The sequence below is a fragment of the Betta splendens genome, chromosome 19 (genome assembly GCF_900634795.4).
Source record: "Betta splendens chromosome 19, fBetSpl5.4, whole genome shotgun sequence".
Lineage (NCBI taxonomy): Eukaryota > Metazoa > Chordata > Actinopteri > Anabantiformes > Osphronemidae > Betta > Betta splendens.
This window is the reverse complement of record NC_040898.2, coordinates 6,277,593-6,304,197: the sequence shown is the minus strand read 5'-3', so window position 1 is coordinate 6,304,197 and position 26,605 is coordinate 6,277,593. Positions and strand designations below refer to the sequence as shown.

General features: G+C 44.0%; 1 protein-coding gene, 1 long non-coding RNA gene and 1 pseudogene across 4 annotated transcripts in view; 1 reads left to right on the top strand and 2 right to left on the bottom strand.

The window, feature by feature from the left end:
- Positions 1 to 26,214, top strand: part of LOC129603357 (uncharacterized) — a 60,730-nt gene extending 34,516 nt beyond the window's left edge. The window contains exon 2 of the long non-coding RNA XR_008693139.1: positions 25,937 to 26,214. This is a non-coding gene — a long non-coding RNA (uncharacterized LOC129603357). The remainder of the gene's footprint in view (positions 1 to 25,936) is intronic.
- The window catches only part of LOC114850847 (NACHT, LRR and PYD domains-containing protein 12-like), a 151,420-nt gene that overhangs the window by 105,973 nt on the left and 18,842 nt on the right, over positions 1 to 26,605 (bottom strand). The window lies entirely within an intron of this gene.
- Positions 3,484 to 26,605, bottom strand: part of LOC114846250 (protein NLRC3-like) — a 77,788-nt pseudogene continuing 54,666 nt past the window's right edge.

The window sequence follows — 26,605 nt, the reverse complement described above, 5'->3', positions numbered from 1 at the left end:
ACGTTGCAGAACCGGTTCCCGTTCCTGTGATCTGCATCTCTGAACCGGTTCATGTTCCTGTGCTCCGCTTTGCGGAGCCAGTACCTTGTGATTACTTTGTTTTGCCGGAACTGAGTTTGGACAGTGACATGAGGGCGATTTCCCCTATGGTTTGGGTCCGTTTGAGTGAGCTGGTCATGGAGGTTACTGACAGTCAAGACATGCAGACCAAGCGAAGGGCTTGTCTAGAAGCTATGGACCTAATCTTGGAGACTCCTGGGCTCGTTTCAATCCCGGGTATGGGGTGTTTGTTTGTGGATTTGGATTCTGTTTGCTGGCCTGCCGAGACGCCCACTTCTGAGACTTTGTTTGCAGTGGAGGACTCGCTGCCTGGCGCAGCTTCACCTTCTAGCCCGGCGGCTCTCCACTCTTCTGGTTCGTCGTTGGGAGCGGCGGCTCTTCAGCCTCCCAGCCCAATCGATCTGCTTGGTACGGCTTCACTTCTGGTTCCGGTTCTGGCTCCACGTCTGGCCACGTCTGTTCCCGGTGGTCTGGAGGAGGCCACGTCTGTTCCCGGTGGTCTGGAGGAGGCCACGTCTGTTCCCGGTGGTCTGGAGGAGGCCACGTCTGTTCCCGGTGGTCTGGAGGAGGCCACGTCTGTTCCCGGTGGTCTGGAGGAGGCCACGTTGGTTCCCGTTCGCCGTCGCGGTGGTCCAAGGAGGACGCCGCTGGTTCCCGTTCGTCGTCGCGGTGGTCCAAGGAGGACGCCGCTGGTTCCCGTTCGTCGTCGCGGTGGTCCAAGGAGGACGCCGCTGGTTCCCGTTCGTCGTCGCGGTGGTCCAAGGAGGACGCCGCTGGTTCCCGTTCGTCGTCGCGGTGGTCCAAGGAGGATGCCGCTGGTTCCCGTTCGTCGTCGCGGTGGTCCAGGGAGGACGCCGCTGGTTCCCGTTCGTCGTCGCGGTGGTCCAGGGAGGACGCCGCTGGTTCCCGTTCGTCGTCGCGGTGGTCCAAGGAGGACGCCGCTGGTTCCCGTTCGTCGTCGCGGTGGTCCAAGGAGGACGCCGCTGGTTCCCGTTCGTCGTCGCGGTGGTCCACGAGTGGCCTTGGGCCTCATGGGGGCTAGGCCACCAGACTGGTCGCCTTGCCGCCATAACTTCCCGCTGCTATGCTGGCCCTGCCTCTACCGTCGGCGCCCACCCAGAGAGCTGGGCTCATGTTTGGAGGCACCAGGAGTGCCAGTGGACTTCCAGCGGCTGCTGAGTCGGACCCTGCCTCGTTGGCACCCACCTTGAAACTGGGAAGGACCTATTATTCATGGACAACCTTAATTGGTTTGGACTTGATCAAGACTTATGTTTGATCATCATCATGATTATACACTTGTATGTGAGGTTATGGGTTATTTTCGTTTGGAGTGTTTATTGTCTGGTTGTCATGTTGGGTTCTCGTTTCTGTCTGTGTTGTTGTCTTTTCGTTTGGCCCTCCTCCTCGCCTCCCTCCGCCCGCCCGGCTCGTCTAGTTTGTGCACGTTCGCCGTCTGGGAGCCGGCTTTGAGGGGGGGGCTCTGTTATGACTCGGCTTCCACGCCACCAGGGGCAGCCTGGCTTCACCCTTTTTGTTTTGTGTCCTTGTTTCCTGTCTTGTGTTTCCTGTAATAGTTTGATTGGGTTCACCTGTCTTGTCTTGTATTTAAGGTCTCAGTTTGTGCACAGTCTTCGTTGGTGCATTACTGGTTACTTGTTACTTGTTACTTGTTATGTGGTACTTGTTATTTGTTACGTGTTACTCGTCACATCATGTGTTACTTGTTACCGTGCCATCGTGCTCTGTCCAGGTTTGTGTGTTTGTTTGCTGATTTCGTTAGATACTGTTGTTTTGTGTGTTAGGATAGTTATTTAGTTTCCTGCTCTGCAGCGACCTTTAGTTTACCTGTGAGTTTTATGTGTTAGTTTGCATGTTTTGTTTTCTGGTTCATCCTGCGTACGCAGCGTCCTTAGTTCGTGTTGTCCTCTGTCTACATGTTTAATATATTAAATCATTATTTGTTAGTCCTGTCTATGGGTCGTGCATTTGGGTCCTACCTTCAGTTTGTAGGCCATTGTAGTTTGTCTCCCCGCTCTAGGAGCGTGGTTTAGAATACCTCTCAGTTCAGTTTGATGCTCGTTTTAACCGTTCAGTCCAGTTTGACCCTCGCCTTGTAACAGACCAAGCCTCTCTTACTTGGCTGCTCAACTTCCGGCAACCTGAGGGTCAGGTGGCGAGGTGGCTGGAAGTGTTGCAGAAGTATGACTTTGAGATCCAACATCGACCAAACTACAGCTTATGGTTCCTCGCGCCCTGTGGCCCGAGGTCCTCTAACTGGTCCATGGAACGGCAGGGGCTGGTCACTACGGCAACACCAAAACGATTCGCCGTCTGAGGCAGAGGTTCTACTGGCCTGGCTGTCGTCAGGATGTGGAGCTCCACGTCCAGTGCTGTGACACCTGAGTCTCCTGGATGATTGTAGCTCAGGTCCAGCTCTCTCAGATGGGAGGGGTTGGAGCTCAGAGCTGAGGCCAGAGAGACACAAGCTTCCTCTGAGAGCAGACAGCCTGACAGCCTGCTGGCACAAAACAACAAAGACTTGGTCACAGTTACACACCATCATCAAGTCACACACTACAACCACTTCTGATGGCAAAGGAGACAGAGATTGACAAACCTAGAATAAAATCAATCAAATGAGTTACATTTCTGGTTTAAACCATCAAATATGAAGTACAAAAGATTGTCAAATGAAAGAACACACTGAAAAATCTTAACCTGAGAGTCTCCAGTCGACAGTGAGGACTCTTCAGTCCAGCGCACAGAACATTCACTCCTGAATTCTGCAGGTTGTTGTTATTCAGGTCCAGTTCTCTCAGACTAGAGGACTGAGAGCTGAGAACTGAGGACAGAGCTTCACAGCTTCTCTCTGACAGGTCACACACACTCAGGCTGAGACACAGGTGGACAAAATTATAAACAATGCAATGTTATTTTTCATATCTTAACTTTAACTTAAAGTACACACATTATAAAAAACATATATACACACATACATAAAATATACACATTATTTAAAAAAATGCTAGAACAAGCAACTGATGGAAGATATAAGTTGGTTTAAACTGTTTAATCTCTTATTTTAAGGGTTTGACATCTGAAAACACTCGCATTTAAAACAATAAGAATAAAACCAGAGAGTCTCCAGTCGACAGTGAGGACTCTTCAGTCCAGCAGACAGTAGCTTCACTCCTGAATCCTGCAGGTTGTTGTTACTCAGGTCCAGTTCTCTCAGACTAGAGGACTGAGAGCTGAGAACTGAGGACAGACCTTCACAGCTTCTCTCTGACAGGTTACAGCTACTTAGTCTGGTGAGACAGTAATGGACATAAATTGTAATCAAAATGAAACATGAACAACACTAAAAAAAGCTGCGCAAATTAGAAAGGTACTGTAATCACATTTATACTCACATCTCTCATTCAAAACAGTACTGATTAAATAAATGGTACATTCAACATTTAGAAACTTTACAACCTACTTACAGAGCTGTGTTGGAAGCTTTGACCACAGGCAGCAACTTCAGAAGAGCCTTATCTGAAGCAAAGAATTTATTCAGCTCAAATACTTCAAGATCATTTGCTGAAGACAATAAGATGAAAACCAGAGCTGACCACTGGGCAGGAGACAGTTTATCTGTGAAGAGACTTCCTGATTTCAGATACTCTTGGATCTCCTCTACTAGAGAACAATCATTCAGTTCATTCAGACAGTGGAAGAGGTTGATGCTTTTCTCTGCAGAAGGAAACTCTGTGATTTTCTTCTCGATATATTGAACTGTTTTCTGATTGGTTTGTAAATTACTTTTCATCCGTGTCATCAAACCTTGTAAGAATGTCTGTTTTTTCTCAAGAGAAAATCCCAGGAGGAAGCGGAGGACCAGGTCCAGGTGTCCATTTGGACTCTTTAAAGCCTTGTCCACAGCAACGTGGTAGAACTGTGGAGTTCTATGTTTCATCATAAAAGGTTTAAACCAGGATAATTGTGACAGCAGGTTGACTCCAGAGTTGATGAAGGTCAGATGGACATGAAGAGCAGCCAGAAACTCCTAAACACTCAGATGGATGAAGCAGAACACCTTGTCCTGATACAGCCCTTTTTCCTCTTTAAAGACCTGTGTGAACACCCCTGAATAAACCGAGGCTGCTCTGACATCGATGCCACACTGTCCTGATCTTCTATGAGTCAGACCTGTCAGGTCTGACTCATAGAAGATCAGGTTTCCTTTCTGTAGCTGCTCAAAAGCCAGTTTTCCCAGAGACTTAATCATCTTCCTGCTCTCTGGACTCCAGTGTGAATCTGTCTCAGCTCCTCCATCATACTTGATGTTCTTCACTTTGGTCTGAACCACCAGGAAGTGGATGTACATCTCCGTCAGGGTCTTGGGCAGCTCTCCTCTCCCTCTGGTTTACAGCAGATCCTCCAGAACCGTAGCAGTGATCCAGCAGAAGACTAGGATGTGGCACATGATGTGGAGGCTTTGTGACGTCTTGATGTGGGAGGTGATTGTTGTGGCCTGCTGCTCATCTGTGAATCTCTTCCTGAAGTACTCGTCCTTCTGTGGGTCAGTGAACCCTCTGACCTCTGTCACCATGTCAACACACCCAGGAGGGATCTGATTGGCTGCTGCAGGTCGTGTGGTGATCCAGAGGCGAGCAGAGGGAAGCAGGTTTCCCCTGATCAGGTTTGTCAGCAGCACATCCACTGAGGTGGACTCTGTGACATCAGTCAGGGTTTTAGTATTCTTAAAGTCCAGGGGAAGTCGACACTCATCCAGACCGTCCAAGATGAAAACAACCTCTATCTCTTCAAACCTGCAGATTCCTGCTGCTTTGGTTTCAGTGAAGAAGTGATGAACAAGTTCCACCAAGCTGAACTTTTGCTCTTTCAGCACATTCAGCTCTCTGAATGTGAATGGAAATGTGAAGTGTATGTCCCGGTTGGCTTTGCCTTCAGCCCAGTCCAGAGTGAACTTCTGTGTTAGGACTGTTTTCCCAATGCCAGCCACTCCCTTTGTCATCACTGTTCTGATGGCTCCATCTCTTCCAGCTGAGCCTTTAAAGACGTCTTCTGGTCTGATGCTTGTTTCTGCTCTGTCTGGTTTCCTGGAGGCTGTTTCAATCTGTCTGACCTCATGTTCAGCGTTGACCTCTCCAGTCCCTCCCTCTGTGATGTACAGCTCTGTGTAGATCTGGTTCAGAAGGGTTGGCTTTCCTGCTTTAGCGATGCCTTCAAACACACACTGGAACTTCTGCTTCAGGCAAGATTTAAGTTGATCCTGACAAAGTGCAGCAGAAGATCCTAAGTGAACATGAAAATGGTTATGATTGATGGAGATAGAAGATTGGAGGCTTTAAGAAGAAGAATTTAAGTATGGTCCACACATAAAAAAACTTAACTCTCCAACAGTAAATGTGTGATTGTGTCCCTGATGATGTAGAAAAATCCTCTTACTCTGCAGACAGTCAGCCAGCTCCTCCTGCTTCATCCTCCTCAGGAAGGTCACTGTGAGAATGAGTCCACACAGAGACACACACAAGGTAAAGGTCCAAGAAGTGATGAAGTGAACATTACAAATGAAGTCTCCAGTAGTAACTTCAATTTACTGCTGCAAGTGAAGAAGCTTCAAGACATTTGACCAAAACCTTCATGTAGAGACGTCAATAAACAGATTTGATCAGAGATGATCAGCTGCTTCCTTTGACTCAGCACTTCATTAGAAGAGGAGCAGCCCCTGAGACCCTCTACAGGATCAGAGCTTTAGCTACTGCTGGATGGAGATTTGATCAATGTTCAGTGAAGAAAGCTTCTCCTTCAAATCAACACTTCAAACACGAATCAACAAGATAAAGAAACGGAAACAACACAAATGTTTATCTTTAGATTGTTTAGAATGATTCAAAGTGACAACAACTCAGTGTGATTCTGATACAGGCTGGTCTTTGAAAGTAATAATAACATCCTTTGACTGGTCACTCTTGAAGGACACACTGCTGGGTCCAGGTCCAGGTCCAGCAGATCTTCGTCTCTGATGGGACCTGATAGAAAAACACCTACATGTTGTAACACCTGCATCACTACCTAATCTATGATGTGTCTGTGACTTAGCAAATCATAACACAACAAACACAGTACGATTATTCTTTCATTCAAATCAATGTGAAAGTTAAGAATGATTAACCAACAAAATCAAATGCATGTGAATATCCAGGTCCCATATGTAGTTCTGAGAATGCCAATACAATTAAACTATTCTCACATGATAAATTGGTCTACTACCTAATAACACATCCATTTACAATATTATCTGGGGCCGGGTCGCGGATATATATATATACATATTTATATAAATGACAGAGGCCCAGAGAGGTGCAATGAAAAGACCAATGCCTAAGAGGTACAGCCAGATGACCATACCTGAAGCACTCGAAACTGCCAAGCAAAGGCTACAAGCCTTGGCCAGCCGCCTAAAGAGATACACCAGAGATAACGAAGCCAGACGAATAAACCGGCTGTTTGCAACACAACCTGCGAAAGTGTACTCTCAATGGCAGGGTAATAACAGCAGAGCAGACCCACCAAGGTTGGAAACTGAACAGTACTGGAAGGGTATATGGGAAAGGGGGGCATCACACAACAGTGTGATGGTGGATCTGAGGGAAGACCACAGCAACCTCCCTGAACAGAATCCAGTGACTATCACAGTGGCAGACATCCAACATAGAGTCTCAGGTATGAAAAACTGGACAGCACCCTGACCTGACATGATCTACGCCTACTGGCTAAAGAAGCTCACTGCAATCCACGAGCGCCTGGCAGCACAAATGAACCAGCTGCTAAGGGATGGGACTCACCCTGAATGGCTAACCGAAGGGCGAACGATCCTGATAATAAAGGATCCCTCAAAGGGTACAGTCCCATCCAACTACCGGCCAATAACCTGTCTCTCCACAACATAGAAGCTCATGTCAGGCATCATCGCAGCTAAGATAAGTGGGCACGAGTCAATACATGAGCGAAGCACAGAAGGGCATTGGTAAGGATACCAGAGGAGCCAAACACCAACTCCTGGTAGACAGAACAGTCGCCCAAGACTGCAGAATGCGACACACCAACCTGTGCACAGCCTGGATCGACTACAAGAAAGCCTATGACTCAATGCCACACACATGGATCACTGAATGCTTGGAGCTGTACAACATCAACAGAACTCTAAGGCCCTCATTGCAAACTCGATGAGGTTGTGGAGAACCACCCTTGAAGCCAATGGGAAGCCACTTGCCCAAGTATCCATCAAATGTGGCATATACCAAGGAGATGCACTGTCCCCACTGCTGTTCTGCATAGGTCTGAACCCCCTCAGCCAAATAATAAACAAGACTGGCTATGGATACAGACTCCGGAACGGGGCCACCATAAGTCACCTCCTCTACATGGATGACATCAAGCTGTACGCCAAGAGTGAGCGAGACATCGATTCGCTGATCCACACCACCAGGATCTACAGCTCGGACATCGGGATGTCATTCGGACTCGAGAAATGTGGGAGGATGGTGACAAAGAGAGGCAAGGTAATCCACACAGAAGGGGTCTCACTCCCAGAAGGAACAATAGCAGACATTGAGGACAATTACAAGTACCTTGGAATACCACGGGCAAACGGCAACCTTGAACAGGCAACAAGGAATGCGGCAACAGCCAAATACCTCCAACAAGTAAGGCAAGTCCTAAGAAGCCAGCTCAATGGCAAGAACAAATCCCGGGCAATAAACAGCTACGCTCTGCCAGTGATCAGACACCCTGCGGGAATAATAAGGTGGCCAAAGGAAGAGATACAGACCACAGATGTTAAGACACGAAAGCTCCTCACCATGCATGGAGGGTTCCACCCCAAATCCAGCACCCTGAGACTGTACGCTAGCCGGAAGGAAGGAGGCCGAGGACTAGTGAGCGTGAGAGCCACTATCCGGGATGAAACATCCAAGATCCATAAGTACATCAAGGATAAGGCCCAGACAGATGACGTGCTGAGTGAATGTCTCAGGCAGTGGAGAACAGAGGATGAGATGCTGGAAGAGGGACCATCATGGGAGGACAAGCCCTTGCACGGGATGTACCACCGGAACATAACTGAAGTGGCTGATCTCAACAAATCCTACCAATGGCTTGAAAGGGCCGGGCTGAAGGACAGCACAGAGACACTCATCCTGGCTGCACAGGAGCAGGCCCTGAGCACCAGAGCCATAGAGGCCCAGATCTACCACACCAGACAAGACCCAAGGTGTAGACTGTGCAAAGAGGCCCCAGAGACGGTCCAGCACATAACTGCAGGGTGTAAGATGCTGGCAGGGAAAGCATAAATGGAACGCCATAACCAAGTGGCTGGCATAGTATACAGGAACATCTGCGCGGAGTATGGACTGGAAACCCCAAGGTCAAAGTGGGAAACACCTCCCAAGGTGGTAGAGAACGAGCGAGCCAAGATCCTGTGGGACTTCCAGATCCAGACTGACAGAATGGTAATGGCGAACCAACCAGACATTGTGGTGGTGGATAAAGAGCAGAGGAAAGCCGTAGTGGTGGATGATGCAATACCAAGCGATGGCAACATCAGGAAAAAGGAACATGAGAAACTAGAGAAATACCAAGGGCTCAGAGAAGAACTGGAGGAGGCTTGGAAGGTGAAGGCCACAGTGGTGCCTGTGGTGATCGGAGCACTAGGGGCTGTGACCCCCAAACTGGAGGAGTGGCTACGACAGATCCCTGGAAAAACATCCGAAATCTCAGTCCAGAAAAGTGCAGTCCTAGGAACAGCAAGGATACTGCGCAGAACCCTCAAGCTCCCTGGCCTCTGGTAGAGGACCCGAGCTTGGAAAGTGGATGAGACCACCCGCGGAGGGTGAGAATAGAGTGTGTGTATATATAAATATAATAGTTTAATTGTATTGGCATTCTCAGAACTACATATGGAAACTACATACATTTTATATTTATAATGTGTCTGCTGCACTTTGGAAGAATCAACAGTTTGTTCTGGTCATCTTAACAAGTTGCCATGACTGTCCTATAACCCTTGTATTTAGGCAGAGTTGTTGAACAAACGAAAGTCGAACGAAACCAGATGTCTAGCTGACATTTAGCAGCTAAAAGCTCGAGCCTCAGAGCCCCACGGACCGATGGAGGACTTGTTGTCTGGGACGATGCGCTTCTGCAGGAGACCAGGAAACCTCTCACCTATTTCAGTCTGGCAACTGCAAATATGCTACACTGGAAAACTAAGGACATTGACAGGAAAGCAGAAAACCAGCACATTTCTGGACCTCAGTCAGTCTGAGCGGTCAGTACCACCGACTGTGAGCTCAGAACCAGAACCAGGACAAATAACAACCAGAGCCACACCCTGAAAAACATCAACTCCTCACATCTGGTTCTTGTCAGTGTTCGTTTGACAGAAGTGGATCGTGTCTCTTCTTCCTCTACATTAACAAACAGACGCAGTAACAGTAATGTTGTTAAACACTCACCTCCTCAACGTTTTTTCTTCTTCTTGGTGTTTGTTTAACTTTTCCTCCTTCTCTTTTCTCTCCAAATGGAGTATGAACTCACTGAACACGTTCTGTGTTCGCTCCTGGATCACGTGGTCATTGAAGCTCCGCCCCCTCTCCGTTTACAGGAACCAGGAGAGCTGAAGCAGCAGAATGATGAGGAAGCAGCAAGCAGTAATGGGAGGTTTCCAGAGGACAGGTGTCGTGCCAAAAAGTGACCGTCTGCCAGAAATCGATTTCCGCACGCGGGAGCGCGCACCGGGAACGAGTTTAGCTCGGTTTGTGTAGGACTACAGCTGCTTATTCGGTTTCAAAAAGCCATAACTTGTGAATATATCCCCTACACGTTTTCTAGTGGACGTAGTGACGCCACAATTTTAGATTTTGTGTCAACGACGGAAATAATCGTCGTAATTCGCTTTACAGGGATCGTCGATCTTGACTGTTTAACACATGACGCTATGGACTCAGATCTACGACTCAAGGTTGCTGCACATTTTGACTCAGATTGAAACTGTACGAGTGACCACCGAGTTTTTTTTTACCACTTTTAACATCTGCATGAGACCAGTTAAACCAGTAAGAGTTCCCAAAACGTAATTACTAGAGCCAAAGCTTTTGATCAAAAGCCAAATTCTGCCTTATTTTAAATACATTGAGCTCTCCTTTGTTATATTTACAGATGTAATAAATATCCAGTCCATCTGATCTTGCCTTCTGTTCCTGCCTAAGACCACTAGAACCAGTAGCATGCTGGTTTTATGTTGCCACAAAGTGATTAAAGCCAATATCTGTTGACTGAAAGTGGTATTTCTCCCTTATTTAAAGTGCATGGAGCTCTGCTGGGTTATATTAATAGATTTATTGAGCATGTAGTACATCTTATCACTGTCTACACCTGTTTGAGACCAGGTAAACCAGTAATATGCTGTCTTCACGTTGCCAAAAAGTGATTACAGCCACTATCTTTTGATAAGAAGCTTATTTCTTCCCCATTTAAAGTTCATTAAGTTAAAATGACAGGTTTAATGAACTTCCAGCTCACTTGACCACTGTCTGTACTTGTCAGAGACCAGTACAACCAGTAAGATGCTGTGTTTACGTTACCAAAAAGTGATTCATGCCTATATCAAAGTCGTTTTCTCGTTTTCCGTTTTTTCCTCCAAACAAGAAAATGGGAAATGCCTTTAAATACAATTTTGCGTCTAGTTTGGAAAAAACACAGTTTTCAGCTCATTTTTTTCATTTTTTAACACGCTACTTTGATTCAATTCAATTTCAATTCAATTCAATTCAATTCAATTTTATTTATATAGCGCCAAATCACAACAAAGTTATTTCAAGGCACTGTACAAAGTAAGGTTTAAAACCTCACACAACTAAACCCAACAAATCCCACATACAGCAAGCATTTAATTTGACAGCAACAGTGGAGAGGAAAAACTCCCTCTCTAACGAGGAAGAAACCTCCAGCAGAACCAGACTGGATGTGGGCGGCCATCTGCCTCGACCGGTTGGGGTGAGAGGATAGAGAGAGAGAAAACCACAGCAACAGCAACAAGCAACAACAAGCAACGACAGAGCACAGGCAGGATGGTTGGATCCGCAGCTGCAGCCGCCAAGTAGGCGGTTCTGGAGATTTGTTTAATGTATGATGTAAAAGAGAGATCCTGGTCAAAGATGACACCAAGGTTCCTCACAGTAGAATCTGAAACTAATGTTATGCCATCCAGGGTGGCTATCTGACTCAATAGTGTCTCTCTCAGATTTTTAGGCCCAACAATAAGAATCTCGGTTTTATCTGAGTTTAGTTGAAGGAAGTTTTGGGACATCCAGGATTTGATGTCTTTTAAACAACCCTGAATTTTGACTAGTTGATCTGTTTCATTTGGTTCCAAGGACATATATAGCTGAGTATCATCTGCGTAAAAATGAAAATTAATAGAATGCTTTCTAATAATCTCACCTAGAGGAGACATGTATAGGCTAAACAGAATTGGACCCAGCACAGAACCCTGTGGTACTCCATAGCTAATCCTTGTGCATTTGGAGAATTCATCATTAACATGAACAAACTGGAATCTGTTCAACAAATAGGATTTAAACCATCCCAATGCTGTTCCTTTAATCCCGATTCTATGTTTTAGTGTCTGTAATAGAATGTTATCATCAATTGTATCAAATGCAGCACTAAGATCTAACAGGACAAGGACAGAAACTAGACCATTGTCCGAAGCTAATAGAAGATCATTAGTGACTCTAACCAGAGCTGTTTCTGTGCTATGATGTTTTCTAAATCCTGACTGAAAATCTTCGTACAGGTTATTCCCACTCAGGTGGTCAGATAATTGTTTAGCCACGATTTTTTCCAGAATCTTGGAAATAAAGGGTAAATTTGAAATGGGCCTATAGTTGGCTAGTTGTCTAGGGTCAAGGGTTGTTTTTTTCAATAGAGGTTTGACCACAGCCACCTTAAAAGCCTGTGGTACATAGCCTAGTTGTAAAGATTGGTTGATTTGATTTAATAAGGACGAGCTGATTAAAGGTAGAACTTCTTTGAGTAATCTGGTTGGGATTGGATCTAAAAGACAAGTGGACGACTTGGAAGAGTTAATTATTGAGGTTAACTCCATATGAGTTATGGGGGAGAAGCTGTCTAGGTAAGACAGAGGATTTAATAAATTTAAAGTTGATGGATCTAGACAGTGCTTTCTGTCATTTGGAAGAAGTTGCTGCTGAATGTTTTTTCTAATGATGATAATTTTATTAGTAAAGTAGTTCATAAAGTCATTGCTGCTGAGATTTAAGGGGATAGTAGACTCAATACAGCTATGACTCTTAGTCAGCCTGGCTACAGTGCTAAAAAGAAACCCGGGGTTTTTGTTTTCCTCAATTAGGGAGGAATAATATGTTTTTCTAGCAGCACAAAGTGCTTTTTTATATTTCATTAGACTGTCCTTCCATGCAATGCAGTTTACATTTATTTTGTTGGAACGCCACTGTCTTTCTAGTTGTCTAGTCCTTTGCTTTAGGCTGCGGATGTCTGAGTTATACCACGGAGCTAACCTCCTCTGATTCACTGTCTTCTTCTTCAGAGGAGCCACTGTGTCTAACATTGTACGTAGAGAAGCTGCAGCATCATCTACAAGACAGTCAACCTGTTCATTAGGATTAAGGTGATTAAATTCTGTTTTTCGCTCATAGCAAGAGAAACAAGAAAACTGATGTGTTTTGTATGTATTTTGGATGTGTGTGTGTGTGAGGTGGTTCTCCTATGTTACTACTCTACTACACTGCATTTATTTGACAGCTTATTGTTTTCTTATAAAAATGTGAAAAAAATTGCACTTGTTTTGGTGGTTTTACAACAGTAAGAAGAAAAGTTTGCCACGTGATCCATATAGTGTGTCACTGTAGCGCTGTGTTGTACAGTCTGATGTCTGTGGAGAGGAATGACCTGCGCTAGCGCTCCTTCCTGCACTGTGGGTGTAACAGTGTGGTGCTGAAGGAGCTGCTCAGAGCCTCTACAGTGGTGCAGGGGGTGGAGGGTTCTCCATGATGGATGTTAGTTTACCAGCATCCTTCTGTCCACCACCTCCTCCATGGACTCCAGTGTGCAGCCCAGGACAGAGCCTGTTTTCTGAACCAGCTTGTTGGGTCTCTTCCTGTCCTGTCTCCGCCTGTACTGCCCCCCCCCCCCCCCCCCCCCCAGCACACAACTCCATACAGGACTACTGAGGCCACCACAGTGTCATAGAAAGTCCTTAGCAGCTGTCTGCACACACCAAAGGACCTCAGTCTTCTCAGCAGGTGGAGGCCACTCTGGCTGTTCTTATACAGAGCGTCTGTGTTGTTTGACCAGTCCAGTTTATTGTTGAGGTCAACACACAGGTATTTAAATGTGTTCACAGACTCAATGTCTGTGCCCTGGATGTTCACCTGTGTGTGTGGTGGAGGGGACCTCCTGAAGTCAAGCACTAACTCCTTTGTTTTGCCGGTGTTTAGTATCAGGTGGTTGTTCTCACACCAGCCCACAAAGTCAGAGATGACCCCCCTGTACCCCTGCTCGTCCCCCAATACACATCCAGCAATGGTGGTGTCATCTGAGAACTTCTGGAGGTGACAGTGGTGGGAGTTGTACTGGAAGTCCAATGTGCACAGTGTGAAGAGAAAAAAGGGCAGAGCACCGTCCCCCGTGCTGCAGACAACCACATCAGACACACAGTCCTTCAGCCTCACAAACTGTGGCCTGTCTGTGAGGTAGTTGATGGTCCAAGCAGCCAGATGTTGGTCCACACCTGCCACCTCCAGCTTCCTCCTCAGCAGTGATGTCTGGAGGGTGTTGAAAGCACTGGAGAAGTCAAAAACAAGACTCTCCCAGTGCTCCCAGAGGACTCCAGGTGAGACAGGGCCCGAAGCTGCAGGTAGATCAGGGGTGGGCATTCCTGGTCCTGGGCCGCTGTCCTGCTGGGTTTCTCTCCCTGCTGATCACCTTCATCAGCTGTGTCACTCAGCTTTTTCACCTTCGAGGTGATCAGCGCTAACTGGGGCAGATAGAGTTGGTGAGTACACCTGTACCCGTGGTACAAAGTATGCAAAGCACTTCTCCTAATACCAGGACCTCTGCTCCTTTTATGCCCCAGTGGCTACAGGGATTCACTGGGAGCCTTAGTTATTAGACTCCATCGTCACAAAGTCTAATAAAGTCCAATAAAGCCAATGCCGTCGTCAAATGTCTTCGTTTAGTGGATGCAGGAAAAGTTCCATGGACTAGTCAGCCTTTCTACATGGCTTTATTATATATTTATTACAAATAAACAATGATAAAGGAAACTCTAGAAAAAAGTTACATTTACAAGAACGGTGTAAACCAAGTTATTGTCAGCTAGAAATCGATGAAACTAAAGAAAGAGGTGGATTTCAGTAAGTTCAAGACTTCACTCATCCTCATGTCTGAGCTGGTGATGGTTGTATTTTACTAAAATTATGTTGTTATGTTTCCTGCTCAATTTGATCATTTTAAGCAGATAGAGAAAGAAATGATTATGGCTGATGTTTCCCATAGACAGTCTATTTGAGGTAATACTCGCTGCCCTTTGTTTATTATGTTACATCGTGCAGCTCACTGTCTGATATCACAGAACCCATGTAATGATGGTGATATGGATGAGTGACTAGAGGAGCGGAAGGGACTGATAAAGCTTTAATACTAGTCAGTGGTGCGATAAATTAACTTCTCTACGTTCAGTTCTGAACAAATTTGTGTTGTTAAGGTGAATAAACATGTAGGGTCTTAGGAAATATGTCAGCCAAGATACATGACATGCAGAAATATGCACACTTGACCCTGTGAAGCATCGCTTAGTTATAAATTCAGATGCTGGTCAAACTCCTTGATACACTGAGTTACTCAGTGTTCTTTTCCTTTTCTCCCTCAATCCTACTGTACATGCCACCATCGTATTTCATGTTAATATAGGGCAGTGATTTATAAGGGCCGCTAGATGACGCCGTTACCTCACCCTGTCTAATCGAGCTCATAACCTCTAAGCCATTAAAGATTTGAACTCTTTACTTTCTTTCTTTTACCTTAAGTGTCCTATTTTAAAGCCTAAATCCCAAAATAATGCAAAACCCTTTTAAGGCCTTGTCGTCAAGTAAACTGTAAATACAACCTTAAACATATTACTCAAAAGATAAGATGCTTTCAAGTCCTTTTTGTCCAAATAAACTGTAAATACAACACTGAACATGTCACAACCTGAACAGAGCAGTGGCTCAGAGGTTAAGAGGTTGTTCTTGTGTATTTGAAAGTTCAAATTTTGCATGATTCTAGAAGCTTTTAGACGCTGCTCTCAAAGTGTAGGCTTAAAAGCACGCCAGAAGCATCTCCAAATGTGAAGGGTTCCTCAGTGGTGCACTGGGTCAGACGATGAGCGTAAGTCGCAAGGTGTGCAGACCTCATGATTGAATCCTGGGCACTGCTGGTTCCTGGATCACTCAACAGTCCTGAAGGGACTCCAGGGGGGGGCGTGTCCTCCCTGCGTTTCCAGAGAGGTGGAAAGGAGGCCTTATGAAACTGAGAAGTAAAACCAACTAGAATTTTGATTTTGAATGATTAAAACAGTTGTGAAGGTTGGAAGGAATCATAGCCAACATACTAACATAGCAAGACATTTGGAAGTAAAGGTTACATAGCGTGTGGTGTTTGTCAGTTAATGCATGAGAATAGAGAAATTCTTATTATATTACAGCACACAATCTGAAATCAACTTTAGCTACTGGCTGGATGGAGATTTGATCGATGATCAGTGTGTTTGCAAGAAAAACAGTGAAAAAAGCTTCTCCCTCTCCCAACACAGGCCAAGAAAGATCTGAGCAGTAAAGCAGCTGAGTGTGATGAGATCGTAAAGATGGGAGTCGATAGCGCAGGGAGAGGGGAAGTGTGAGGAGAAGCAGCATCCAAGGCGGATTAGAGATAAGAGAGTCCACTCAATGAGCACTAATCTCATTAGAAGATATTTCAGTGACTGCTCCTGTGTTGTCTTTGCTCTTGGTGCCTTCCTGTTTTCAGTGAAATCACGAGGAAGGGAGAAAAGCGTTGGTCCTCGCTGTAGCAACCATACTAACCCAGATGATTGTACACGTATGGTGCTTGGATATCTGCTCTTAAAACCATTCATGTCAATAAAAACCTGCAGCGGTCCCTGCCTGGGGCCACATGGACGGCAGGCCGGAGACCTACCCTCCCCACGAATGTGATCAAGCGAATGGTGTGGGAGCGAGAATGTATCTGAGAGTGCACTGGTTCACGTATGATTGACTAGTTTGTTGTGAGAGAGTTTGTGTGTGCGTGTGCGTCTGTGTCTGTGTAAGTTTGTATGCGTCTGGTGCGGTTGGAGTGTGGGGGGTCCGGTTTTCCGTCCGGGGTACGATGATCGTCTGCCTGTGTGGTCTCTTTTCTGCTGACCCCCACCAATTGCTGGATGAGGTCGGGCCGATGGAGTAGGCCCCGCTCCGCTCGTGTAGGGGTGGTGGACTGGGGGCGGGCCCCACTCTGGGCGCGGGGGCATCTAACGGCTAATGAAAAGTTTAAAAGTCGCAATAGCTTTAGTGTTAAATTCTTAAATAAAATAAAAAAAAAACACTACACCCCCCCCCCCCCCCCCCCACTCTGGGCGCGGGGGCATCTTCTGGCGGGCTCCCTACGAACCGTGGGTCCTCGGGCTCCGCTCTTTCAGGCCGACCCTCCCACCGGGGGGAGTGTTTGGTTCTCATGGGGCGAACAGCGTTGACCCCCGGTGGCCCACTCTGGCCTCGGGTGCTGTCTCTGTAGCTGCTGCAGCTCTGCCTGGGGGGCTCTGTGTGGGCGGCTTGGGTCGCAACACCTGCCCTCCTGGAACTGAAGGTGTGTGGGCTCCCTGGCTGCTGGGATTCCTTCCTCTGCTTGCTGGATGGGCGTAGTGGCCGAGCCCCTCACATCACCCTGGCTTCCACAAGTGGCATTGTTCATGCACCAACGTCTGCCTCACCCTTTGGGTGAATAATATTAAGCTACAGCCTTACTAACCTTGTAGTGGGACACTTTCCAAATCCAACTGTAAGTATTATTGATACTTATCACTACCAATATGAATAATGTGTGAATATGGAATTTGTGGTGTTGTATGTGTGTGTTAGCCTAAGGTACTGTGGTGGAAATTTTCCATAAAGAAGCACATGAGAGTTGTCCTTTTGTGCAATTTATTGAAATAATAAAGAAAATAAAAATAATGGGGTAAAGCAAATAAAAAGCATGGATGTTGATCGTGCACATCAACAAACTAATAACCAGCTGGGGAGATCAGTGCACACACCACGGAGGTATAATGCAAAGAGCCCACGATCCTCAAGTTGCTTCTGCCTTTTAACCTTTCTCCCAGGACCTGGTGGAATCTCCTTATCACACTGTGGGTGAAGATGTTTACATTAAACAGGGAATACACAAGGTTACAGCCTTGGGTCTGTTAAGGCATCAGACAGAAAGGAGCCAGAGCCCAGGGGTAAAAGGCAGACACAGGCCATGAAGATAGATTGTTTGTCTGAGAATGTTCAGTTCTGGGTCTAATCAACAAGTACAGAATGCATGATTGCTATACAGAGTCAGAAATGAACACAAAAAGCATTAAAGTACAATTTTTCCCATTACAGGTACATCCCTGCTTCTTATTTATTTTGCTCCAATTGTTTACTTAACAGATTTGCTTGGTTTCAGCAGCTGGTTGCACCGCATTGGATTTAATGTCTTTCTATGTGTCTGTGGTCACAGTGTGTGAGACTTGTCTTATTAAACTATAGGGGTTTCCTCTGTCTGTAGCTGTCAGGACTCGCAGGGAGTGGACAGGAGTGAAGGACCCAAACGCACAGCGCGGGAGACAAACTTAGAATGAGCCAGGTTTATTTGACATAAAGACGGCAGGCAAAACAGGAGTCAGGCAGGCAATTGTCAGAACCAGGAAACTCAGGATTCAAGCAGAGGTACAGGCAAGGACAAGGCAAACAGAGTCAGAAACCAGGCATGGGTCAAAACCTTCAACTTACTTTGAGTTGGCTGGGAGACATACAAACCGGGTGTTCGATAACAACAAACTGGCAGAGAACAAAGGGACGTGCAGGTGCTTAAATGCAGGGAGGTGATTGATGAAGAGACACAGCTGGTGATGACATGACAGGAGACAAAGGTGAACTAGGCAAGAAAGGACAGAACCGGAAGTGCATGAAAATAAAACAGGAAGTAAACACATGACTGGTGAACCAAACCTAAAGCAGACAGGAACCAAGACCGGGAACACAAAAATAAGACAGGAAATGAACATAACAACCTAGAAGACACCGGAACAGCCTGGTTCATGACAGTAGCAATGTTTCTACATAACTTTCATCTTATTAATTATAGTAAAGGATGAAACATTTAAAAAAAAAGTGTAGTATAGAATTCTAGTCAAATATATATAATATTAAACCTGAACCATTACCTTCCCTTAACCTAAACATATTAGTAACTATACAACTACTGTACCAAATCATAAAACGATAACTAGCGATAACATTTTCTTGACTTTTTTGCATAAAATTTTAGCATGGCCTTCTCCAGTTTAAATACAAATAAAAGATATAATAGTTTAGATCAAGATAATTTTAGCATTTAAGATCAAATAAAATTAAGACTAAGATAAGATGAGTCTGACGTAAATTTGCTGCTGTTCGGTCCCATCACGTTGAGACCGGTCAGTAACAATATTTGTCCTAATCCAAGATGCTGTTAAAGGCACTTTTTTCACCATGTACAATGTGATATTATGATTTTTTCATTTGTGTAACAGCGATGATCTATTTGTTTACAGAATAACAAAGCTGTTTTAATGTCAGTGTTTTTGAGGCATACGTTTACTTTCCTCAGTGTAAAGAAATAAAACAAACCATGTATTTACTGTACATCCTTTTTTTACCAAGTCAAAGTCGCACTTCCCGTCTGAGAACGTTGTCCTCTTTACACTGACTCGCTTGTTCTCTCTTTTTTTAGTAAATAAACAAATCACTAGCGGGACATCAGCTAAAAAAAAGAGAGCATGGACACAGAAGGACAGAAAAAAGAGCAACTGACACAAAAAGAGCAGATTTGCAAAAGGAGCCTTTCGCGGTGTGACAGGAGGCGAGGAGGACACTTACTGTATGGAGCTCCGAGGCCGGAGCTTCTAGTCCACGGGGACAAGTCCCTTCTGGCTCTGACCCCTAAAAACCAGGCCTTGCTGACTGAAGGAGAACAATTAGACAGATCATCATAAAAACATTTTATTTTTGTATACTTTTTTAAGTTTATGATATCCAAAAAAAGCTAACTCTAATGTATGTATATACATATTATATGTGTGTAATATAGTATGTATGTTTAACAAAAAAGGAAAATTGTTATTGCAATGTAGAAGAAGGAGGTAAATGATGCCTTCTTCTGCTTCGTCCTTTGATTGTCCACCTCCCTCCCCCATCGCCCCCTGCTGGATGGGGCAGGAGCCATGGGGAGTGGGCAGACCAGGGGGAACAGGTCCAACAGACATGTCACTATGTAATTGTTATGGGAAAACGGAGCAGTCTTTATTCGAAGCGTTTCCAGCCTGTCTTCCACTAACTGACTGCGGTAGTGTAGTTTCTACTTTTCTGGTTAGTTTTGTCAAGTAGTCACCATTTTGTGGATTCCAGAAAAAAAAGAAGCATATGAATAAAATACATATTCTTACATTTGTCTGTGCAAATAGAACCAAGAGGGATGGAATTAAACCTTTCTATTCGTATGGATCTCTACCTTAGTGGCATCCTTCTGTATTCAAACATTGTACTAATAACATACTGTCAGGTATGGATGGAGAGTCAGTTGTAGCCATTTAATAATGTTGTATTTATTGTATTACCAGTAAAAAACATTTATATATAAATATAGATATATCTATTTGTGGTCTGCATTTCTTGCCCTTAGTTTTTAATTGTCATGCAGGATCCAGTGCACTGTCAATGTATGTTCAGTTTTCTACTTGTGTGAAGTTCTGTTAACATTTTTATGGTTTTGTTTTTCTTTAGTTCAGCTACTGAATGTAACTTCGAAAACTCTTAAACTTTTTAGGTAGATGTTTTTATATACATACAGTAATCTGTAAATTATAAACATGTAGATGATATAGCAAAATGTTTCTGACAATATGCTGGACTTCTTCTTCTTCTGATGACCCAAACAGACTGTAATGCCTTGGCCAGACGAGAAGAAAACAGAGGAAGGAAATGAGAAAAAAAATGGAGGCGGACGAGGGAAGCATTTAAAAATAACACCAGTTCTCTGCAGCCTTAGGGACCTGGAGGGAGAGACTTCAATGTAAATGCTACGGGATCAGTCCCAATCTTTGTCAGCCAGGGGTTTTAAAAATGTATAAACGCAAGGAGACGTGGCGCAGAAAAAGATGGGGAAAGTAAATATATTTCAAAGGGCGGAAATAACAGACACTTCCATTTGTCTCTGAGAACAGACGCTGGGTCTCCACTGTAGAGCTTCCTACTGCAGGTCAAAACCACGGAGAGTCTGATCTACCTTCTTTACCTCTTGTGACGTGTGTGCGGATTCAGAATATTATAAATCCTGTCCCATGATCATTGTTTAATGTGAAAAACAAAATGTGACATTGTTATTGTCTGTGTTCAATGTATAATGTTAAAATGTGTTCCACTCACTGGCATTTTATTAGGTTCACCTGCTATTGGGGTGTTTGAATAAGGTTTTCATTACGTGGTGGCACATGACACACTCCAGTGTGAGTTCACAATAATAACCAGTAAGAATGAGACCATGGACGTGTAAAACAGTCCCATTATTGCAGGGTTGTCATGTTTAACAGAGTAAGACTGTGCAGACGTAACTAATAAAGTGGCCGGTGAGTGTTTATCATTTCAGATCGTACAAATATGCAAGAGTCATGCGAGAAGATACAAACCTTCAAAACTTTGTAGTCACTTAGAAATTAGTTTTTGACAGGAAATCGGATTTTCGATAAATGAATATATTAAAGAGATCCAGTGTAAAGCTTGTTAATACTGTCTTCTAATAAAAGCCAGTGTTCAGATAGCAGTCAATGAAAGAAGTGCCAACGTTTACTGTGTTGATGCTTCCGCTGGCTCAGCTCAGATGTGTGTAGGAATACAGACAGCTGTCTTTTTAACCAATGAAATCCCTTCATTTGTTGTGTGTGATATATTGAAATGATCCTAGTTGACTGTATGTTGGAGCCCTTCGTATGAGGCAGTGGGTCATGACCAGATGTTTACTCCTCATCATCGTCTTTATTCTTTCTTGTCCAGTTTATCTTTGCAAACAAACTTGGACTCTCGTGTTATTCTTTTGACGGCTGTGGCTCAGTGTGAGGCCTTTCAGTCGTACATCCCAGGTTTGCAAATGCATTGATTTCTCTCTCAGCTGAGCGTGTGCGGCCGGCGGCTTTGTTTTCAGTGTCGTGGACGAACCCCTGGAGGAACGTCTTAAAGCATCACAGACTGGGACTGAACCACTGCGGGTGCATCCTGCAGACAGACTTTTTTTTTTTGAAAAACTCTCTCCACCCCATCGCTCGGCAGAAGAACTCCCTGCAGTGGGATGAACTAACGGATACAGAACGGACTGGTTGCATAAACACGGCGGGAGAAACCCAAGCGAGACTTTATGGACAACAAACAAAAAATGAAAAGCAACTAACGATGTCAATCTTCGGAGATTCAGGACCCCTCTGATCTCTGACATGTTCTTTTGATTCTGATTTCCCCCCCGCTCTTTCACTTAATAGTTAAGACCTTTGTCCTGTTTACGTGTACTGTAAGTGCTTTCTATCCATCACCCACTGGAGAGATTAAACGGTGTGAAGCAGCATTCATTCTAGCTCTGGTATTCTCTATGGCTGATTACTGTACCCTTCTGTTTAAGCCAGCATGCTGTCCTTACTGTGACCCCCGAGGCCTCCCACCTCCCATTCACATCCTCTCCAAGAAACCCCTGCCTTAAATTAAACTAAAACACCCATAGAAAAACTAGGGCATCGAACCTTTACCTGCATTACAGTACACAGACTCAATGTTCCCTACGCTTCCTACCAAAACAGTCAGTATGTGTGTTTTCCTCTTTGTATTGTGTATACATCAGATAAAAGTCCAAAAGCAGCTATTATTATCTGACACTTCCTGGCAACCAGACCCTCCATCCTCCACTCCCAGTCTATAGCCTATAGAGCCTGACTACAGCTACAGTTCAGCCAAAACCACACCTACCTCCACCATAAAGGCCACAGTATACTTGCTGCAGAGACAGTTTTTGTGTGGGCTCGACCTAAAGGCTGCATATGAACGCTTCCCATGTGACCGATTATGCATTATCAGCTTAAAGCTCACGCCACAGCGGTACGTTTTCTTTAATGGTTATATATATCATTGCAGTTATTCTATTTCTTTAAGTAAAGCTCTGGTAAACAGTGTGAAGTGAGGCTACAAATGCAGTTCTTTCTTCCAAATTGTTTTTTAAGTCAACGCAAATTAATTTACTTGTTGGTTATGATGATGTGTTTATTTCCTGTGAGATCTGTCTCAGTGAGCACAAACGTAAAGACTATGCATCAAGCATAAATGTTGAAAAACATTTAAATATTTATAATTGATATATACATATATATGTGTATAAGCTGCACTATCAGCCTGTGTGGAAACGGGAACAAGTGGACGAGACGTTCTGCCTTCAAACAAGGCGTGAACATGTGGGAAGCTACAGGCTGCAACAGCTGGATGTGGAGCATTGTTGTGATGATGGAAAAGACAGACAACTGCTTCCAGTTGTTTTCAGCTCATCTGAGCTTCCTAAAACTTGGTCTATTCGGATGCTCTGACGCTTGCAATTAAGTATACTGTTACCTTTAAAACCCATGTCATTCCCCAAACCTCAGCAGCCTCCCTGTCCTATGCAGATCCCCGAAGCAAAAACGTCTGAATGCTGATTATTGAGTAAAAACTGAAAGAAAAACGGAATTCTTCCATTCTGTTTGTATTTGTGGGCTTTTTTTGTCTCATTCGTCAGGTTGTGGCTCCAGTGTTGCTTTATTCTTTATGTATCCTCCCTTCTTCTTCCTGATCAGTAGTGGAACATTGTATTACTGTACAATGCACAAACAAAGAGAACCTGATGTCTAATTGCAGCTTCACTTAATCAAATAGTTTTTTTGTTTGTTGTTTTTGTTTTGTTTTAGGTATTATTAGATTTTTACCTGGTTATTGTTTCTGTATGCTCTCAATCTGCTTCAACAAATATGGTTTATTATATATGATTATCATAACTATTGTTACAGTTATTGCTACCACAGCTATTATTAATAAACACTTCTTTCCTCAGTAACTCTGTCCTGTTGTTATTTAAAAGTCTTTGAGCATGAGCAGCACAAATTCATACACACATGATAATAAAAAATTAAAAGGTATCTAAAACTAAACAGACAGAAAAAAATCTAACAAATCTTTAAGCTTTTTAATACATAATTTAGATCAGATTTAGTTAGAGACAACTCATTTGACTACATGCAGTGTTCAGCTAATCTGATATTTAGATAAATGGCTCTTTTTAGTGGCAGTTCCACACTCTGACACCACCACACGCTCAGAATCATCAGTGGTGTGAATGCAATATAAATACACCTGTACCTGTGGTACAAAGTATGCAAAGCACTTCTCCTAATACCAGGACCTCTGCTCCTTTTACGCCCCAGTGGCTACAGGGGTTCACTGGGAGCCTTAGTTATTAGACTCCATCGTTCCAAAGTCGAATAAAGCCAACGCCATCATCAAATGTCTTCGTTTAGTGGATGCCATAGACAGTCTATTTGAGGTAAAACTTGCTGCCCTTTGTTTATTATGTTACAACGTGCAGCTCACTGTCTGATATCACAGAACCCATGTAATGATGATATTATGGATCAGTGACTAGAGGAGTGTTAGGGACTGATAAAGCTTTAATACTAGTCAGTGGTGCGATAAATTAACTTCTCTAAAACAGTTCTGAACAAATTTGTGTTGTTAAGGTAAATAAACAGATTTAATTATAGTAATTGATTCATAAAATAAATTCCCTTTCATTTATGTAGTCTCTTCAGAGGAAATATGTCAGCCAAAATACGTCACTTCCAGAAATATGCACACTGAACCATCCGAACCATCTCTTAGTTATAAATTCAGATGTTGGTCAAACTCCTTGATACAATGAGTTACTCACTGTTCTTTTCTTTTTCTCCCTCTATCTTACATGCTACCATCGAATTTCATGTTACTATAGAGCAGTGATCTGTAACGGCCGCTAGATGGCGCCGTTACGCTGCTGTAATAAGGCTGTGAGCGCAGATTGTCCCTTGCCGGACACCGTACTGTCGTTGATTCTAACGTTTTCTATGTTTTTTGTTGACAGGCGAGCTGTTGTCTTGTAATAGATAAAGTTCTGCTATCCATCTGGGGCATGTATTTAGTGGTACATTTGTATAAGACACTGCACTATGTTGTGGTATAGAAATGTATATGTTTGCGCTAAGCAAATGAATGTGTTGTTGTCACGTCGCCAGACAGTAACTTAGCCTCAGTTAAGTAGGACTGTTTTGTAATTAATGTATGAATGTTTTCTGTGTACATGAATATTTGGTATGGCTTTGTTTCGTTCATATTTCATTCAAGTGAGCGGATTAAATTTGTACGATAAGATGAGTCTCACTCTATGACCGATAGGTGGCGGTACTGCACCTTTAAGGATACTGTCCGCTGTCTCATCTGCGGTTCGTCTGTTAACTGACGTTTGCTTCCCTCCTGCTTGTTTCAGCAGCTGTCAGCGTGTCTGACCATCGCTCCGACAGCTTTTCTCAACCAGTGCTGTAGAGGAGGGAAAGACAGGTTAACTAGCGGGTCAAGGTGCTGCTGTTGATTTGGGTGCAAACAGTGGCAGACGCGACATCGCACTCAGCATTTAAAGCTGCTCTGCTCATACTGAATTACACATTACCGTCTGGTATAAAAGTACACGCAAGCACAACACTCATGTAATAGTATTATTTGACAAATGCGACTGCAGCTTAAAACTGACTGTCATGACTCATTAGTAGAGTAACAGACATCAGATCAAAAAGAATAGAGACAAGGTTTATTATTTAAGGCCTAAATCCCAAAATAATGCTAGATGTTTTTAAGGTCTGAAGTAAACGGTAAATACAACCTTAACCATATTATTCCGAAAGATAAGATGCTGCTGCTGTAAAGACAGGTTGTTGGTTCAAGTCCTCCATACCCGTAGATGCTTTCAAGTCCTTTTTGTCCAAATAAACTGTAAATACAACACTGAACATGCCACATCCTGAACAGAGCAGTGGCTCAGAGGTTAAGAGGTTGTTCTTGTGAAGTTAGGTTGAGGGTTCAAATCTTGCATGATTCTAGAAACTTTTAGATGCTGCTCTCAAAGTGTAGGCTTCAAAACACGCCAGAAGCATCTCCAAATGTGAAGGGTTCCTCAGTGGTGTACTGGGTAAGACGATGAGCGTAAGTCGCAAGGCGTGCAGACCTCATGATCGAATCCTGGGCACTGCTGGTTCCTGAATCAAACAACAGTCCTGAAGGGACTCCAGGGGGGGCCGTGTCCCCCCTGCGTTTCCAGAGAGGTGGAAAGAAGGCCTTATGAAACTGAGAAGTAAAACTAACTAGAAGTTTGAACAAAAGCAAAATGTTTAATTGACTAGAACAGACAGTTAAAGGTCTAAGGTTTATTATATTATAGCACAGAATCTGGAGTCAACTTTTGGAGTGTTGATGGAGATTTCAATGATTAGTGTGTTTGCAAGAAGAACAGTCAATAAAATGAATAAAATTCATGGAAAGATCAAGAAATGTGAACAACACAACTATTTATCAACTGTAATAAAGGAGCTGATGAGAGACATTTTTGCAATTTATTTTAATAACAGAGAAAAATAAAAGATAATGGGAAAAGAAAATCAACAACCGGCTGGGGAGATCAGGACATACAGAGGTGTAATGCAAAGATCACACAATCCTCAAATTGCTCCATAGTTTGTTTTAATACATCTATCTGACAACGTTTCTCTGACAGGATCAAACTCTCACTACGACACATCACATAGAGACACTGAGGAACCAGACCAGAACCCAAACCCAGGATAAAGAGGTTCAGTGAATGTGGTGTTGAAGGTGTGAAGGTGGATCAGTTTGTCAGAGGAGACTCTGTAGAAGGACAGAGAACCAGCAGGACAGTCCACATACACTGATACTCTGTCAGACACAGAGGAGGAGATGGATGTTACTATGTTATTGTGTCTGACAGAGTAACCACGTTTAGAGCAGAACAGACTCCAGGAATGATCATTGGATCCAAACACACAGTCTGTACTGAATCCTTTCCTTCT